Below are 14,586 nucleotides of genomic sequence, written 5' to 3'. Positions count from 1 at the left end.
CCAGGGCGAGAGGCCGAGGCCACACCAGGGCGAGAGGCCGAGGCCCGTCCAGGGGGGGGGGGAGGCCGAGGCCCGTCCAGGGGGGGGGGAGGCCGAGGCCCGTCCAGGGGGGGGGGAGGCCGAGGCCCGTCCAGGGGGGGGAGGCCGAGGCCCGTCCAGGGGGGGAGGCCGAGGCCCGTCCAGGGGGGGAGGCCGAGGCCCGTCCAGGGGGGGAGGCAGAGGCTAAGAGGCCAAGGCCCCACCAGGGCAAGAGGTCGAGGCCAAGGCGAGAGGCTAAGAGGCCAAGGCCCCACCAGGGCAAGAGGTCGAGGCCAAGGCGAGAGGCTAAGAGGCCAAGGCCCCACCAGGGCAAGAGGTCGAGGCCAAGGCGAGAGGCCAAGGCCCCACCAGGGCAAGAGGTCGAGGCCAAGGCGAGAGGCCGAGGCCAAGGCCCCACCAGGGCAAGAGGCCGAGGCCAAGGCCCCACCAAGGCGAGAGGCCGAGGCCAAGGCCCCACCAGGGAGAGAGGCCGAGGCCAAGGCCCCACCAGGGAGAGAGGCCGAGGCCAAGGCCCCACCAGGGAGAGAGGCCGAGGCCAAGGCCCCACCAGGGAGAGAGGCCGAGGCCAAGGCCCCACCAGGGAGAGAGGCCGAGGCCAAGGCCCCACCAGGGAGAGAGGCCGAGGCCAAGGCCCCACCAGGGCGAGAGGCCGAGGCCAAGGCCCGACCAGGGCGAGAGGCCGAGGCCACGGCCCGACCATGGCAAAAGAGGTTGATGCCCCACCAGGGCGAGAGGCAGAGGCCCCACCAGGGCGAGAGGCAGAGGCCCCACCAGGGCGAGAGGCAGAGGCCCCACCAGGGCGAGAGGCAGAGGCAGAGGCCCCACCAGGGCGAGAGGCAGAGGCAGAGGCCCCACCAGGGCGAGAGGCAGAGGCCGAGGCCCCACCAGGGCGAGAGGCAGAGGCCGAGGCCCCACCAGGGCGAGAGGCAGAGGCCGAGGCCCCACCAGGGCGAGAGGCAGAGGCCGAGGCCCCACCAGGGCGAGAGGCAGAGGCCGAGGCCCCACCAGGGCGAGAGGCAGAGGCCGAGGCCCCACCAGGGCGAGAGGCAGAGGCCGAGGCCCCACCAGGGCGAGAGGCAGAGGCCGAGGCCCCACCAGGGCGAGAGGCAGAGGCCGAGGCCCCACCAGGGCGAGAGGCAGAAGCCGAGGCCCCACCAGGGCGAGAGGCCGAAGCCAAGGCCCCACCAGGGCGAGAGGCCGAAGCCAAGGCCCCACCAGGGCGAGAGGCCGAGGCCAAGGCCCCACCAGGGCGAGAGGCCGAGGCCAAGGCCCCACCAGGGCGAGAGGCCGAGGCCAAGGCCCCACCAGGGCGAGAGGCCGAGGCCAAGGCCCCACCAGGGCGAGAGGCCGAGGCCAAGGCCCCACCAGGGCGAGAGGCCGAGGCCAAGGCCCCACCAGGGCGAGAGGCCGAGGCCAAGGCCCCACCAGGGAGAGAGGCCGAGGCCAAGGCCCCACCAGGGCGAGAGGCCGAGGCCAAGGCCCCACCAGGGCGAGAGGCCGAGGCCAAGGCCCCACCAGGGAGAGAGGCCGAGGCCAAGGCCCCACCAGGGAGAGAGGCCGAGGCCAAGGCCCCACCAGGGCGAGAGGCCGAGGCCAAGGCCCCACCAGGGCGAGAGGCAGAGGCCAAGGCCCGACCAGGGCGAGAGGCAGAGGCCAAGGCCCGACCAGGGCGAGAGGCAGAGGCCAAGGCCCCACCAGGGCGAGAGGCAGAGGCCAAGGCCCCACCAGGGCGAGAGGCAGAGGCCACGGCCCCACCAGGGCGAGAGGTAGAGGCCGATGCCCCACCATGGCAAAAGAGGTTGATGCCCCACCAGGGCAAGAGGCCCCGGACCCACCAGGGCGAGAGAGGCAGAGGGCGAGGCCCCACCAGGGCAAGAGGCCGAGGCCCCACCAGGGCGAGAGGCAGAGGCCGAGGCCCCACCAGGGCGAAAGGCAGAGGCCGAGGCCCCACCAGGGCGAGAGGCAGAGGCCGAGGCCCCACCAGGGCGAGAGGCAGAGGCCGAGGCCCCACCAGGGCGAGAGGCAGAGGCCGAGGCCCCACCAGGGCGAGAGGCAGAGGCCCCACCAGGATAAGACGGTGAGAGGCCGAGGCCCCACCAGGGCGAGAGGCTGAGGCCCCACCAGGGCGAGAGGCTGAGGCCCCACCAGGGCGAGAGGCTGAGGCACCACAACAGGGGGAGAGGCCGAGGCCCCACCAATGCGAGAGGCTGAGAGGCCGAGGCCCCACCAATGCGAGAGGCTGAGAGGGCGAGGCCCCACCAGGGCGAAAGGCAGAGGCCCCACCAGGGCGAAAGGCAGAGGCCCCACCAGGGCGAAAGGCAGAGGCCCCACCAGGATAAGACGGTGAGAGGCCGAGGCCCCACCAAGGCGAGAGGTTGAGGCATCGCCAGCCGAGAGGCAGATGCCGAAGCTCCAACAGGGCAAGAGGGCGAGGCTCTACCAGGGCGAGAGGCCAAAGACCCACCAGGGCGAGAGGGCGAGGCTCTACCAGGGCGAGAGGGCGAGGCTCTACCAGGGCGAGAGGGCGAGGCTCTACCAGGGCGAGAGGGCGAGGCTCTACCAGGGCAAGAGGGCGAGGCTCTACCAGGGCAAGAGGGCGAGGCTCTACCAGGGCGAGAGGCCAAAGACCCACCAGGGCGAGAGGGCGAGGCTCTACCAGGGCGAGAGGGCGAGGCTCTACCAGGGCGAGAGGGCGAGGCTCTACCAGGGCGAGAGGGCGAGGCTCTACCAGGGCGAGGCTCTACCAGGGCGAGAGGGCGAGGCCCCACCAGGGTGAGAGGCCGAGGCCAAGGCCCCACCAGGGCGAGAGGCCGAGGCCAAGGCCCCACCAGGGCGAGAGGCAGAGGCCGAGGCCCCACCAGGGCGAGAGGCAGAGGCCGAGGCCCCACCAGGGCGAGAGGCAGAGGCCGAGGCCCCACCAGGGCGAGAGGCAGAGGCCGAGGCCCCACCAGGGTAAGACGGTGAGAGGCCGAGGCCCCGCCAGGGCTAGAGGCAGAGGCCGAGGCCCCACCAGGGCGAGAGGCAGAGGCCGAGGCCCCACCAGGGCGAGAGGCAGAGGCCCCAACAGGGCGAGAGGACGAGCCCAAGGCCCGACCAGGGCGAGAGGACGAGGCCGAGGCCCCAACAGGGCGAGAGGCAGAGGCCGAGGCCCCAACAGGGCGAGAGGCAGAGGCCGAGGCCCCAACAGGGCGAGAGGCAGAGGCCCCAACAGGGCGAGAGGCAGAGGCCGAGGCCCCAACAGGGCGAGAGGCCGAGGCCGCAACAGGGCGAGAGGCAGAGGCCGAGGCCCCAACAGGGCGAGAGGCAGAGGCCGAGGCCCCAACAGGGCGAGAGGCAGAGGCCGAGGCCGCACCAGAGCGAGAAGCCGAGGCCGCACCAGGGCAAGAGAGGCCGAGGTCACACCAGGGCGACAGGCCGAGACACCCCAACAGGGTGAGAGGCCGAGGCCCCACCAGGGGGGGGGAGGCCGAGGCCCGTCCAGGGGGGGGAGGCCGAGGCCCGTCCAGGGGGGGGGGGAGGCCGAGGCCCGTCCAGGGGGGGGAGGCCGAGGCCCGTCCAGGGGGGGGGAGGCCGAGGCCCGTCCAGGGGGGGGAGGCCGAGGCCCGTCCAGGGGGGGGGAGGCCGAGGCCCGTCCAGGGGGGGGAGGCCGAGGCCCGTCCAGGGGGGGAGGCCGAGGCCCGTCCAGGGGGGGAGGCCGAGGCCCGTCCAGGGGGGGAGGCAGAGGCTAAGAGGTCGAGGCCAAGGCCCCACCAGGGCAAGAGGTCGAGGCCAAGGCGAGAGGCCGAGGCCAAGGCCCCACCAGGGCGAGAGGCCGAGGCCAAGGCCCCACCAGGGCGAGAGGCCGAGGCCAAGGCCCCACCTGGGCGATAGGCCGAGGCCAAGGCCCCACCAGGGCGAGAGGCCGAGGCCAAGGCCCCACCAGGGCGAGAGGCCGAGGCCAAGGCCCCACCAGGGCGAGAGGCCGAGGCCAAGGCCCCACCAGGGCGAGAGGCCGAGGCCAAGGCCCCACCAGGGAGAGAGGCCGAGGCCAAGGCCCGACCAGGGCGAGAGGCAGAGGCCGAGGCCCCACCAGGGCGAGAGGCCGAGGCCCCACCAGGGCGAGAGGCAGAGGCCGAGGCCCCACCAGGGCGAGAGGCAGAGGCCGAGGCCCCACCAGGGCGAGAGGCAGAGGCCGAGGCCCCACCAGGGCGAGAGGCAGAGGCCGAGGCCCCACCAGGGCGAGAGGCCGAGGCCCCACCAGGGCGAGAGGCCGAAGCCGAGGCCCCACCAGGGCGAGAGGCCGAAGCCGAGGCCCCACCAGGGCGAGAGGCCGAGGCCAAGGCCCCACCAGGGCGAGAGGCCGAGGCCAAGGCCCCACCAGGGAGAGAGGCCGAGGCCAAGGCCCCACCAGGGAGAGAGGCCGAGGCCAAGGCCCCACCAGGGAGAGAGGCCGAGGCCAAGGCCCCACCAGGGAGAGAGGCCGAGGCCAAGGCCCCACCAGGGAGAGAGGCCGAGGCCAAGGCCCCACCAGGGCGAGAGGCCGAGGCCCCACCAGGGCGAGAGGCAGAGGCCAAGGCCCCACCAGGGCGAGAGGCAGAGGCCAAGGCCCGACCAGGGCGAGAGGCAGAGGCCAAGGCCCGACCAGGGCGAGAGGCAGAGGCCAAGGCCCGACCAGGGCGAGAGGCAGAGGCCAAGGCCCGACCAGGGCGAGAGGCAGAGGCCAAGGCCCGACCAGGGCGAGAGGCAGAGGCCAAGGCCCGACCAGGGCGAGAGGCAGAGGCCAAGGCCCGACCAGGGCGAGAGAGGCCGAGGCCCCACCAGGGCAAGAGGCCGAGGCCCCACCAGGGCGAGAGGCCGAGGTCACACCAGGGCGACAGGCCGAGACACCCCAACAGGGTGAGAGGCCGAGGCCCCACCAGGGTGGGAGGCCGAGGCCCCACCAGGGCAGCCTAGGCCCCACCAGGGGGGGAGGCTGAGGCCCGTCCAGGGAGGGAGGCAGAGGCTAAGAGGCCAAGGACCCACCAGGGCGAGAGGCCCCACTAGGGCAAGAGGCCGAGGCCAAGGCCCCACCAGGGAGAGAGGCCGAGGCCAAGGCCAAGGCCAAGGCCCCACCAGGGAGAGAGGCCGAGGCCAAGGCCCCACCAGGGAGAGAGGCCGAGGCCAAGGCCCCACCAGGGAGAGAGGCCGAGGCCAAAGCCCCACCAGGGAGAGAGGCCGAGGCCAAAGCCCCACCAGGGAGAGAGGCCGAGGCCAAAGCCCCACCAGGGAGAGGGGCCGATGCCCCACCGGGGCGAGAGGCAGAAGCCGAGGCCGCACCAGAGCGAGAAGCCGAGGCCGCACCAGAGCGAGAGAGGCCGAGGCCACACCAGGGCGAGAGGCCGAGGTCACACCAGGGCGACAGGCCGAGACACCCCAACAGGGGGGGGGGCCGAGGCCCGTCCAGGGGGGGAGGCCGAGGCCCGTCCAGGGGGGGAGGCCGAGGCCCGTCCAGGGGGGGGGGGAGGCCGAGGCCCGTCCAGGGGGGGAGGCCGAGGCCCGTCCAGGGGGGGAGGCCGAGGCCCGTCCAGGGGGGGAGGCCGAGGCTAAGAGGCCAAGGCCCCACCAGGGCAAGAGGTCGAGGCCAAGGCGAGAGGCCGAGGCCAAGGCCCCACCAGGGCGAGAGGTCGAGGCCAAGGCGAGAGGCCGAGGCCAAGGCCCCACCAGGGCGAGAGGCCGAGGCCAAGGCCCCACCAGGGAGAGAGGCCGAGGCCAAGGCCCCACCAGGGAGAGAGGCCGAGGCCAAGGCCCCACCAGGGAGAGAGGCCGAGGCCAAGGCCCCACCAGGGAGAGAGGCCGAGGCCAAGGCCCCACCAGGGAGAGAGGCCGAGGCCAAGGCCCCACCAGGGAGAGAGGCCGAGGCCAAGGCCCCACCAGGGAGAGAGGCCGAGGCCAAGGCCCCACCAGGGAGAGAGGCCGAGGCCAAGGCCCCACCAGGGAGAGAGGCCGAGGCCAAGGCCCCACCAGGGCGAGAGGCCGAGGCCCCACCAGGGCGAGAGGCCGAGGCCAAGGCCCGACCAGGGCGAGAGGCCGAGGCCACGGCCCGACCATGGCAAAAGAGGTTGATGCCCCACCAGGGCGAGAGGCAGAGGCCCCACCAGGGCGAGAGGCAGAGGCCCCACCAGGGCGAGAGGCAGAGGCCGAGGCCCCACCAGGGCGAGAGGCAGAGGCCGAGGCCCCACCAGGGCGAGAGGCAGAGGCCGAGGCCCCACCAGGGCGAGAGGCAGAGGCCGAGGCCCCACCAGGGCGAGAGGCAGAGGCCGAGGCCCCACCAGGGCGAGAGGCAGAGGCCGAGGCCCCACCAGGGCGAGAGGCAGAGGCCGAGGCCCCACCAGGGCGAGAGGCAGAGGCCGAGGCCCCACCAGGGCGAGAGGCAGAGGCCGAGGCCCCACCAGGGCGAGAGGCAGAGGCCGAGGCCCCACCAGGGCGAGAGGCCGAGGCCGAGGCCCCACCAGGGCGAGAGGCCGAGGCCGAGGCCCCACCAGGGCGAGAGGCCGAAGCCGAGGCCCCACCAGGGCGAGAGGCCGAAGCCGAGGCCCCACCAGGGCGAGAGGCCGAGGCCAAGGCCCCACCAGGGCGAGAGGCCGAGGCCAAGGCCCCACCAGGGCGAGAGGCCGAGGCCAAGGCCCCACCAGGGAGAGAGGCCGAGGCCAAGGCCCCACCAGGGAGAGAGGCCGAGGCCAAGGCCCCACCAGGGAGAGAGGCCGAGGCCAAGGCCCCACCAGGGAGAGAGGCCGAGGCCAAGGCCCCACCAGGGAGAGAGGCCGAGGCCAAGGCCCCACCAGGGAGAGAGGCCGAGGCCAAGGCCCCACCAGGGAGAGAGGCCGAGGCCAAGGCCCCACCAGGGAGAGAGGCCGAGGCCAAGGCCCCACCAGGGAGAGAGGCCGAGGCCAAGGCCCGACCAGGGCGAGAGGCAGAGGCCAAGGCCCGACCAGGGCGAGAGGCAGAGGCCAAGGCCCGACCAGGGCGAGAGGCAGAGGCCAAGGCCCGACCAGGGCGAGAGGCAGAGGCCAAGGCCCGACCAGGGCGAGAGGCAGAGGCCAAGGCCCGACCAGGGCGAGAGGCAGAGGCCAAGGCCCGACCAGGGCGAGAGGCAGAGGCCAAGGCCCGACCAGGGCGAGAGGCAGAGGCCAAGGCCCGACCAGGGCGAGAGGCAGAGGCCACGGCCCCACCAGGGCGAGAGGCAGAGGCCACGGCCCCACCAGGGCGAGAGGTAGAGGCCGATGCCGAACCATGGCAAAAGAGGTTGATGCCCCACCAGGGCGAGAGGCCCCGGACCCACCAGGGCGAGAGAGGCAGAGGGCGAGGCCCCACCAGGGCAAGAGGCCGAGGCCCCACCAGGGCGAGAGGCAGAGGCCGAGGCCCCACCAGGGCGAAAGGCAGAGGCCGAGGCCCCACCAGGGCGAGAGGCAGAGGCCGAGGCCCCACCAGGGCGAGAGGCAGAGGCCGAGGCCCCACCAGGGCGAGAGGCAGAGGCCGAGGCCCCACCAGGGCGAGAGGCAGAGGCCCCACCAGGATAAGACGGTGAGAGGCCGAGGCCCCACCAGGGCGAGAGGCTGAGGCCCCACCAGGGCGAGAGGCTGAGGCCCCACCAGGGCGAGAGGCTGAGGCCCCACCAGGGCGAGAGGCTGAGGCCCCACCAGGGCGAGAGGCTGAGGCACCACAACAGGGGGAGAGGCCGAGGCCCCACCAATGCGAGAGGCTGAGAGGGCGAGGCCCCACCAGGGCGAAAGGCAGAGGCCCCACCAGGGCGAAAGGCAGAGGCCCCACCAGGGCGAAAGGCAGAGGCCCCACCAGGATAAGACGGTGAGAGGCCGAGGCCCCACCAAGGCGAGAGGTTGAGGCATCGCCAGCCGAGAGGCAGATGCCGAAGCTCCAACAGGGCAAGAGGGCGAGGCTCTACCAGGGCGAGAGGCCAAAGACCCACCAGGGCGAGAGGGCGAGGCTCTACCAGGGCGAGAGGGCGAGGCTCTACCAGGGCGAGAGGGCGAGGCTCTACCAGGGCGAGAGGGCGAGGCTCTACCAGGGCGAGAGGGCGAGGCTCTACCAGGGCGAGAGGCCAAAGACCCACCAGGGCGAGAGGGCGAGGCTCTACCAGGGCGAGAGGGCGAGGCTCTACCAGGGCGAGAGGGCGAGGCTCTACCAGGGCGAGAGGGCGAGGCTCTACCAGGGCGAGAGGGCGAGGCCCCACCAGGGTGAGAGGCCGAGGCCAAGGCCCCACCAGGGCGAGAGGCCGAGGCCAAGGCCCCACCAGGGCGAGAGGCCGAGGCCAAGGCCCCACCAGGGCGAGAGGCCGAGGCCAATGCCCCACCAGGGCGAGAGGCCGAGGCCAATGCCCCACCAGGGCGAAAGGCAGAGGCCCCACCAGGGCGAAAGGCAGAGGCCCCACCAGGGCGAAAGGCAGAGGCCCCACCAGTGCGAGAGACAGAGGTTGAGGCCTCGCCAGCCGAGAGGCAGATGCCGAAGCTCCAACAGGGCAAGAGGACGAGGCCCCACCAGGGCGAGAGGGCGAGACACCCCACCAGGGCGAGAGGCAGAGGCCCCACCACAGCGAGAGGCAGAGGCCCCACCACGGCGAGAGGCAGAGGCCCCACCAGGGTGAAAGGCAGAGGCCAAGGCCCCACGAGCGCGAGAGGCCAAGGCCCCACGAGGGCGAGAGGCTGAGGCCCCGTCAGGGTGAGATGGCGAGAGGCCGTGGCCCCACCAGGGCGAGAGGCAGAGGCCCCACCAGGGCGAGAGGCAGAGGCCAAGGCCCCACCAGGGCGAGAGGCTGAGGCCCCGTCAGGGTGAAATGGCGAGAGGCCGTGGCCCCACCAGGGCGAGAGTCAGAGGCCCCACCAGGGCGAGAGGCAGAGGCCAAGGCCCCACCAGGGCGAGAGGCCGTGGCCCCACCAGGGCGAGAGGCAGAGGAGGCCCCTTATGATGAGGAAGAGGGACCACAATGATAAGGATAATGTAGTCTAGAATGAGGTTATACCAAAGTCTGAGAGAGAAAAATGGACATGGAAAAGAGACTAGTAAGCGGGACTAGGACACAGAATAGGCACTATAAAAGGATCGGTACTATGAAAAGGGAAAATGATTGAGGAATGCTCAACAGATTTCACCTGGTTAAAAAAAAACTCCCCACCCTGTATATCAGTCAAAATAGAATGGACCCAAGAATTGGTTATAGCCCAACTAGATTACTGCAACAGCATGTTTGTGTTTATAAGCCACCCCAAGAAAAATATCCATCTCATACATGTGTCTCATGTGATCTTCGGCAACATAGGGACTAGCTTTTACTGCTTTAGATCATAAATGCTATGGATGGGGCAACACAAAAATCCACAAAATCATCGTCTGACTCACAAGGCCTTTTGCAATGTAGCACCAAATTATATACCTACCAGATCCCTTGGTTCAGCATCTTCAGACAACTGCAACTGGAAAGTCCTAGAAAAAAAAGACCAGGCAAGATTAGCCTCAACCCAAGGCTTCATCACCGAAGCCTCCAATTATTCAAGACCCTTTTAAGAATGGAAAGACCCAGCAAAAACGCAAAGGCCCCACAGCAGAACATTATTCCTGCACATCATGAACCTCCTAAATGCACCGTAATAACCACACCTACCCATCTCATGAACAATCGCTCAATCTTACTTACTACCACAACACTAGTCATGGAACATTTTGTGCACTTCCCCCAGCAAGAATTTTTGGGAACCCTGACTGCTTGCCGAGACTGAGGACCCGCCAGGGCGAGAGGCCGAGGCCCCACAAGGAGCCCCACCGGGGCGAGAGAGGCCGAGGCCCCTCCAGGGCGAGAGACAGAGCCCGAGGCCACACCAGAGCGAGAGGCAGAGGCCGAGGCCCCACCAGGCCGAGAGGCCGAGGCCACACCAGGGCGAGAGGCAGAGGCCGAGGACCCCCAAGGCGAGAGGCAGAGGCCCCACCAGTAATATATGCAAATATACAATTTGAAAGCAATGTGTTTGGCAAGATGGAGAGTACCATGGATGATACCAAGACTCGCCCTCTGACTCTAGAGAAAGCTATATAATGTTTTAAATATCCAGTTCAAGCACCAAACCCATAGGTCTTAAATTGCCAGCAGTTTATGCCTCAAATAAATACTGGTTGTATTTTGATGTTCCAATCAATATGCAATTCACATTTCAATTCAATTCAATGTTTTATGTGGCTTTATTAAAGCTAATCCTCAACATACATAGGTTCTATTTCTTCCAACTGAACAAGCTCAAGTAAAGAAATTGACACAGTATCTGTAGATCACTTTCCTAATCTGCAACAAATACAAGCTGAACAAATACAAGCTGAATAGCTTGCACTTGAATTAACTTGATATTTAGACCATCCACCCTAATGGAAAAGAAATAAAATGTAGCCTGTGTTCCTGATAAGACTGTCACTTGAAATGCTTATGTACAACCAGTGGAGTGTTCCTAGCTTCTAAATTGGAGGAACCTCTTTCAGGCTCCCTCCAATGGCTTTCCTCACGGGCGCCCACGAGGAAAGCCCTAAATATCAAGTTCAAGCTATTCGGTGCAGATTAGGAAAGTGATCTACAGAGATGTCTCAATGTAGCCCGGATGAAAACTTGTTATAGGTTGAAACACTGGTTGGCTTTTTCTTTGCTTGTTCAGTTAGAAAGAATGGAACTTTATATTTTGTAAGTTGAGTTAGAGTGAACAATCTGTTTTAAGTGGTTGGTTTAATAAAACCTCGAAACATTATTGGCATTTGAATTCAATATTGAAGGGACATCAAAATGCAACTAGTATTTGAGGCATAAACTGCTGCAATTCAAGACTTATAGGTTTGGTGCTGGAACTAGGTCTTTTAGACTGTCTACAAGAAGGATAGGCAAGGAAGAAAGAATACGAGAAACAAAAATGGACATGAAAGGAGACTAGGAAGCGGGAATAGGACATAGAATAGGCACTATAAAGAGACTGGTACTATGAAAAGGGAATATGATTAAGAGGAATGTTCAACAAATTTGACCTGCTTAATATATCAGTCAAAATAGAATGGACCCAGGAACTGGCTATATCCCAACTAGATTACTGCAACAGCATGTGCGTGTTTATAAGCCACTCCAAGAAAAATATCCATATCCTACTTATGTCTCTCATACGATCTTCTGCCTAAAACATAGGGACTAGCTTTTATTGCTTTAGATCATAAATGTTATGGATGGGGCAACAAAAAATCTGAGACACCCCACCAGGGCGAGAGAGGCCGAAGCCCCACCAGGGCGAGAGGCCGAGGCCCCACCAGGGCGAGAGGCCGAGGCCCCACCAGGGCGAGAGGCAGAGGCCGAGGCCCCACCAGGGCGAGAGGCAGAGGCCGAGGCCCCACCAGGGCGAGAGGCAGAGGCCGAGGCCCCACCAGGGCGAGAGGCAGAGGCCGAGGCCCCACCAGGGCGAGAGGCAGAGGCCGAGGCCCCACCAGGGCGAGAGGCAGAGGCCGAGGCCCCACCAGGGCGAGAGGCAGAGGCCGAGGCCCCACCAGGGCGAGAGGCAGAGGCCGAGGTCCCACCAGGGCGAGAGGCAGAGGCCGAGGCCCCACCAGGGCGAGAGGGCGAGGCCCCACCAGGGCGAGAGGGCGAGGCCCCACCAGGGCGAGAGGGCGAGGGGGGCGAGAGGGCGAGGCGCCCCACCAGGCCAAGAGACCCAGGCCCCACCAGGGCGAGAGGCCGAGGCCCGACCAGGGCGAGAGGGCGAGGGGGGCGAGAGGGCGAGGCGCCCCACCAGGCCAAGAGACCCAGGCCCCACCAGGGCGAGAGGCCGAGGCTGAGGCGCCCCACCAGGGCGAGAGGGCGAGGAGCCCCACCAGGGCGAGAGGCCGAGGCTGAGGCGCCCCACCAGGGCGAGAGGCCGAGGCTGAGGCGCCCCACCAGGGCGAGAGGCCGAGGCCCGACCGGGGCGAGAGGCCGAGGCCCAGGCCCGACCGGGGCGAGAGGCCGAGGCCCAGGCCCGACCGGGGCGAGAGGCCGAGGCCCAGGCCCGACCGGGGCGAGAGGCCGAGGCCCAGGCCCGACCGGGGCGAGAGGCCGAGGCCCAGGCCCGACCGGGGCGAGAGGCCGAGGCCCAGGCCCGACCGGGGCGAGAGGCCGAGGCCCCACCAGGGCGAGAGGGCGAGGCCCGACCAGGGCGAGAGGGCGCGAGAGGGCGAGGCGCCCCACCAGGCTAAGAGACCCAGGCCCCACCAGGGCGAGAGGCCGAGGCCCCACCAGGGCGAGAGGGCGAGGCGCCCCACCAGGGCGAGAGGGCGAGGCGCCCCACCAGGGCGAGAGGGCGAGGCTGAGGCGCCCCACCAGGGCGAGAGGCCGAGGCTGAGGCGCCCCACCAGGGCGAGAGGCCGAGGCTGAGGCGCCCCACCAGGGCGAGAGGCCGAGGCCCGACCGGGGCGAGAGGCCGAGGCTGAGGCGCCCCACCAGGGCGAGAGGCCGAGGCCCAGGCCCGACCGGGGCGAGAGGCCGAGGCCCAGGCCCCACCGGGGCGAGAGGCCGAGGCCCAGGCCCCACCGGGGCGAGAGGCCGAGGCCCAGGCCCCACCGGGGCGAGAGGCCGAGGCCCAGGCCCCACCGGGGCGAGAGGCCGAGGCCCAGGCCCCACCGGGGCGAGAGGCCGAGGCCCAGGCCCCACCGGGGCGAGAGGCCGAGGCCCCACCGGGGCGAGAGGCAGAGGCCGAGGCCCCACCAGGGCGAGAGGCAGAGGCCGAGGCCCCACCAGGGCGAGAGGCAGAGGCCGAGGCCCCACTAGGGCGAGAGGCAGAGGCCGAGGCCCCACCAGGGCGAGAGGCAGAGGCCGAGGCCCCACCAGGGCGAGAGGCAGAGGCCGAGGCCCCACCAGGGCGAGAGGCAGAGGCCGAGGCCCCACCAGGGCGAGAGGGCGAGGCGCCCCACCAGGCCAAGAGACCCAGGCCCCACCAGGGCGAGAGGCCGATGCCCCACCAGGGCGAGAGGGCGAGGCCCGACCAGGGCGAGAGGGCGAGGCGCCCCACCAGGCCAAGAGACCCAGGCCCCACCAGGGCGAGAGGCCGAGGCCCCACCAGGGCAAGAGGGCGAGGCGCCCCACCAGGGCGAGGAGCCCCACCAGGGCGAGAGGCCGAGGCTGAGGCGCCCCACCAGGGCGAGGAGCCCCACCAGGGCGAGAGGCCGAGGCTGAGGCGCCCCACCAGGGCGAGAGGCCGAGGCCCCACCAGGGCGAAAGGCCGAGGCCCCACCAGGGCGAGAGGCCAAGGCCCGACCGGGGCGAGAGGCCGAGGCCCAGGCCCGACCGGGGCGAGAGGCCGAGGCCCAGGCCCGACCGGGGCGAGAGGCCGAGGCCCCACCAGGGCGAGAGGGCGAGGCCCGACCAGGGCGAGAGGCAGAGGCCGAGGCCCCATCCGGGCGAGAGGCAGAGGCCGAGGCCCCACCAGGGCGAGAGGCCGAGGCCCCACCCGGGCGAGAGGCAGAGGCCCCACCCAGGCGAGAGGCCAAGGACCCCCAAGGCGAGAGGCAGAGGCCCCACCAGTAATATATGCAAATATACAATTTGAAAGCAATGTGTTTGGCGAGATGGAGAGTACCATGGATGATACCAAGACTCACCCTCTGACTCTAGAGAAAGCTATATAATGTTTTAAAGATCCAGTTCAAGCACCAAACCCATAGGTCTTAAATTGCCAGCAGTGTATGCCTCAAATAAATACTGGTTGTATTTTGATGTTCCAATCAATATGTAATTCACATTTCAATTCAATGTTTTATGTGGCTTTATTAAAGCTAATCCTCAACATACATAGGTTCTATTTCTTCCAACTGAACAAGCTCAAGTAAAGAAATTGACACAGTATCTGTAGATCACTTTCCTAATCTGCAACAAATACAAGCTGAACAAATACAAGCTGAATAGCTTGCACTTGAATTAACTTGATATTTAGACCATCCACCCTAATGGAAAAGAAATAAAATGTAGCCTGTGTTCCTGATAAGACTGTCACTTGAAATGCTTATGTACAACCAGTGGAGTGTTCCTAGCTTCTAAATTGGAGGAACCTCTTTCAGGCTCCCTCCAATGGCTTTCCTCACGGGCGCCCACGAGGAAAGCCCTAAATATCAAGTTCAAGCTATTCGGTGCAGATTAGGAAAGTGATCTACAGATATGTCTCAATGTAGCCCGGATGAAAACTTGTTATAGGTTGAAACACTGGTTGGCTTTTTCTTTGCTTGTTCAGTTAGAAAGAATGGAACTTTATATTTTGTATGTTGAGTTAGAGTGAACAATATGTTTTAAGTGGTTGGTTTCATAAAACCTCGAAACATTATTGGCATTTGAATTCAATATTGAAGGGACATCAAAATGCAACTAGTATTTGAGGCATAAACTGCTGCAATTCAAGACTTATAGGTTTGGTGCTGGAAGTAGGTCTTTTAGACTGTCTACAAGAAGGATAGGCAAGGAAGAAAGTATACGAGAAACAAAAATGGACATGGAAAGGAGACTAGGAAGCGGGAATAGGACATAGAATAGGCACTATA

This window comes from Ambystoma mexicanum, chromosome 2p (genome assembly GCF_040938575.1).
Source record: "Ambystoma mexicanum isolate Mex_15411 chromosome 2p, UKY_AmexF1_1, whole genome shotgun sequence".
NCBI classification, from domain to species: Eukaryota; Metazoa; Chordata; class Amphibia; order Caudata; family Ambystomatidae; genus Ambystoma; species Ambystoma mexicanum.
This window is presented reverse-complemented; position numbering follows the sequence as displayed.